Raw genomic sequence first — 4,845 nt, 5'->3', positions numbered from 1 at the left:
GAGAGCTCAATTCAATTATTACTAGTAACAATTACAATTAGAGAGCTCTCTAATTCAATTATTATTAGTAACAATTACAATTAGAGAGCTCAATTCAATTATTACTAGTAACAATTACAATTAGAGAGCTCTCTAATTGAATTTTTACTAGTAAAAAAAACGAATTAAAGATATGTATGATTGCAGAGCTCTGTAATTGAATTAAAGAGCTCTGCAATTGCATTCTTACTAGTAACAATTATATTGTAGAGCTCCGTAATTAAAAATGAATGGAAGTCAATGGAGACATATGACTAGTAAAAATTAATTTGTTCATTAGAGCTCTCTAATTGGAATTGTTACTAGTAAGAATTGAATTAGAGAGCTTTGTAATTGTAATTTTTTCTAGTAATAATTGAATTAGAGAGCTCTCTAATTGTACATTTTACTAGTAGTAATTGAATAAGAGAGCTCTCTAATTGTAATTGCTACTAGTAAGAATTGAATTGTAGAGCTCTCTAATTGAATTCTTACTAGTAAAAATGCAATTACGACGAATAACGCTGGGTACAATTTAAGCTAAAACGGCTTGCCACAGATCTAAGTCCTGAAGAGAGCTATAGGCCAATGGGCAAACAAGATTGAATTTCTGCTAAGTGTAGCCAGAGCTATATCATTGGGCTACACCTGATAAATTGCTGATTAGGGTTTTAAATGTATTTGTGAGTAATGGATCAGGTCATTGCCTGCAATATTTTTTTTATGATTACAAGTACATTACAGTATTTAAAAATTACTTTAAAAAGAGATTAGGATTTTGAAGTGCTATAGGCTAAGTCTATATAATATCCTTTAATGTCTGTGTTTTTGAGAAGCATTTATAAACCATCTGTTTCACATACTTTTAATAAATGACTGCTTTTTATCATATTATACAACGTTAACATATTCATAATCAGTTACATCTTTATGTGCAATTTGTTTTTGGATTCCATTGTGGGTAACTTTGAACAAAAAGCATTCAGAAAAATACAAAATTCAAACCCTTTTTTCTAAGCAATATTCTACATAAAAATGTTGAGGTTAGGTTTACTTTATAGTTTTTTTTTAATTTATAATCCTGATGTGGTATAGATTATAAGAAATTAATATGACATTAGGTCAGAATAACCTTCAATAAATCTTCAATAAAACATTTAGTTACATCTCCAATTGAATTGGGGGATTCCACAAGAAACCAAATGATACTTCAGCAACTTGAACAGAGTATGTATGGTGCTGGCTAACAGTTATACTGGACATCATGGACATAAAAATATTATTTATCATCTCATTTTACCATTAACATCTTAAATCCTTAGGGGCTTTTTTCATTCCATACATCCTGTACCTAGTTACTTGTGGTATCCTGCTTTTTGTGCTTGAGACATCTTTGGGTCAGTACACAAGTCAGGGAGGCATCACATGTTGGAGAAAGATCTGTCCTCTTTAATAAGTATGGATTTTGTGATGCTTCCTATAATGTAGTCAAATGTTGTACAGATTGTAATGCTTTTGCTAACCATGTTTCTGTGGTTACGTTAATGTTTTAAAAGTTTAAATTTAAGTTTATATTAAAATATAAGCTATATATTTTTCAGCAACCACATTTTTAGTTGCAGAAACTAGTATAGCCCATTAGAAACATATTACTAGAAACTATTTAGTGGCCCACAATTCCAAGCTTTTGTTGCTAATTGTTAAAATAAATAATATATCATAATAAAATATAGTAAAATAATAACAAATGCTTAATTAACTATATTTTAAACAGTGCCCTCTATCTCTAGAAGGCTATATACTTTTTTTGTGTATTTTTGTTGCATACTTTCTATTGCAGTATTTCTCTGTTACCTAAAATCAGATAACATTTGTTTAAACATTTAGTACTAACATGACTCTTTTTGTCAGGAATGGGTTATGCCAGTCAAATGATTATTGTCTATGGCTCAATCACCTACATCGTCATCATAGCCTGGGCTTTTCTGTACCTATTCTCAGCCTTCAGTTTAGAACTACCCTGGGCCAGTTGCAACAATCTGTGGAACACAGGTAGGCTACATTTGGTTGAAGCTCACATGGACAAGTAGGCTATGTAGGCTTTGTGTTACATTTACATGTTCTGTATGGTTCTGTACCAGGCTAGTAGACTGGGTTTTTGATGGAGTGCTAGCTCTTCAATCTTTTCTAAAATAAAAAAAGTTAGTAACAGCAGGACATCTAGCTTAAAATTATTTTAAATTGTTTTTACAATCATTTCAGCACCAATTTCAAAACCTTGATGTCATTTTTCAAAACTCTACACACAAAACAGTCATCACTGCCTGTAACACAGGCTGTCTGATATTCAAAACGCTGCAGTGTGTATTCATATATTTAAAGAAGCCTTGCACTTGCAGAATCATTGCTTCAAATAACTAATTCATCTTTCCTGTAGCTCAAACTGTAGAGCGTTGGCGCTAGCAACGCCAAGGTCATGGGTTCGATTCCCAGGGAAAGCAAGAACTGACAAAATGTAAAATGTGTACCTTGAATACAATGTAAGTCGCTTTGGATAAAAGCGTCTGCCAAATGCATAAATGTAAATGAAATATTATAGGAACATTACTTTAGATCACCCACAATGTGTAGTTGTTAGTACAATCATTAAATATTGTTGTACAAAAAATGTGATGCAGGTTTCAGTATTGTTCTACACATATCACACATCACTGTAAATGACTAGAGAGAATAGTACAGACACAGCGGAATTATTGAATCACTCTGAGATTTATTGATGAAATAATCAAATCAGTCAAAGAAAAAAGAAAGACTACATACAGTAAAATGTCAACTGGTGTGTTCCTCACTGCACTTCTGTTTCCATCATCCCTGTCTTGTGGATTTGGCCACAGGTTCTCCTCAACATCACTATGATTTTTTTCATAGCTAAACATCTTGTAAAGACTCTTCTGGCATGGCAAATCCAGGCCTGACATCGTGATATCATTGTGTTATCCATGGCCTGGTTTTGGAGACATAACAGTTAAAGACCCAGAACCAGATACGATGAATAAAGACCCAGAGTCAGAAGTGCAGTCATTTGAAGAAAATTTGACTGAAGATAGTTTGCAGTTTCATCAGACAGAAGTCATCTTCAAGACTCACAAGGAGTTTGTAGGCCGCTTCAGGTTGAATGATTCTGATTGGCTAAGAAATAGATTAACATGGTAATTTTCCATATAGACAGATAGACCGAAGCATATCTCAATCGATTATGCGGCTGACACCCGGACCCTGGATATGGCCACATTGTGACCTTCCATCATGTCACAGAACTGCGTTTCTAGGTGCCAGCTTGTCCGGAACAACAAGTCAACCTATAACCCAAAATACTAACACACACAGACACAGCTTCTTCAAGGTTGGGCTCTAACTATAAACAGGAGACTTTTCCAAAACATCCAGATAACATGTTCTTTCTCTCAGTGTGAGGACATTTTAATATAGAACAGTAAAGTAAATGCTTTAACTAAGATGTGGTCACTTAAACTATTGGTTCCAATGACTCCTATGTCCTATAGCTTTCAGAGCTAGAAAAACAGATATGTATTGACACATATTGGAGGCCTCTCTCAATCCTTACAAAACAAGTCCATATTTAATTTCTGGAAGTCGGGCTAAATGAGCAAGCACTGTTACTGCTTTCCTGGCATGGTCCAGACAGTCACCTCTCAGGTATTTAAAGGGCCCCTATTATAGATTTTTGAAAATGACCTTTCATGTAGTGTGTAACATAGCTCTAAGTGCATGAAAACATCCTGCAAAGTTTTAAATCTGAAAGTGCACCGTATATAAAGTTATTGTCTTTCAAAAGTAAGAGTCAACACTCTGAGTCAATTAAAGAATCGTTTTTCAAACGAGTCATAAGCCGTTTCGTTGTGACCTCAAGATGAAACATTAGCATATTGCCCGCCCACTTATTGTGCGCGCAGACACCAGTAGGGATGGGAATTGATAAGAATTTAACGATTCCGATTCCATTATCGATATTGCTCATCGATCCGATTCCTTATCGATTCTTATTGGGTGAGGGAATAAGTACAAATTTGTTTGTATTAACTCGCTTTAATATCTGATCAGAAGACACAGCACAGAGTATACACAAATTATGTGTAGCAACCTCAGAACAAACCTAAAAGTAGGTGAGCTACTTCTCAAAGTAAAGTCCAGGGACCTATAGCCTAGGGCAGTGTTTCTCAACCTGTGTGCCTTGAAAGATTATCAAGAAGAGTGCCTTAGGATTAGGAAATTGACAATTTTCACATTCATTGGTCCGGACAAAAAAATAAATAAAACTGCCATTTATGTGCCATTAAAACTAAAAACACAGACTGAAAACAGTTTAGGAAGAGCTTGTGTCTTTTGGAATATTAACAGTGCTCATTTGGATTAGGCTATTGAGTTACTAAAACAATCTTTGTCAAATAATACACGGGTTTTCTTCACATTTTGAACGTTTTTGTTTCCATTTGTTTAATTTCAAGATCTGATGTGACTTATCCATTGTCGTTTTTACAGCTACAAAGCTGGGAGCACTAAATGATATTCAGTCACATTATACACGCTTTTAACATTAAATAAAGCACAAAAATAGTACCTGATATTATCATTGCCACACTTCGAGATTGTTGTTCCAGCGCGACGTCGCAGTAAAATAGTATCGTTTCAAATAGAATCGTCGCGTGTCGCGGCTGGTTAAACTTTGATTAACATGGAAAATGATACTTTTTATCGCGTGTCGCGCCGTCGCGTCGCATGTAGTTAGGACGCGGTCAGAGCGCTTCT

The sequence above is a fragment of the Abramis brama genome, assembly GCF_963993115.1.
Source record: "Abramis brama genome assembly, chromosome: 11".
Classification (NCBI taxonomy): domain Eukaryota; kingdom Metazoa; phylum Chordata; class Actinopteri; order Cypriniformes; family Leuciscidae; genus Abramis; species Abramis brama.
This window is presented reverse-complemented; position numbering follows the sequence as displayed.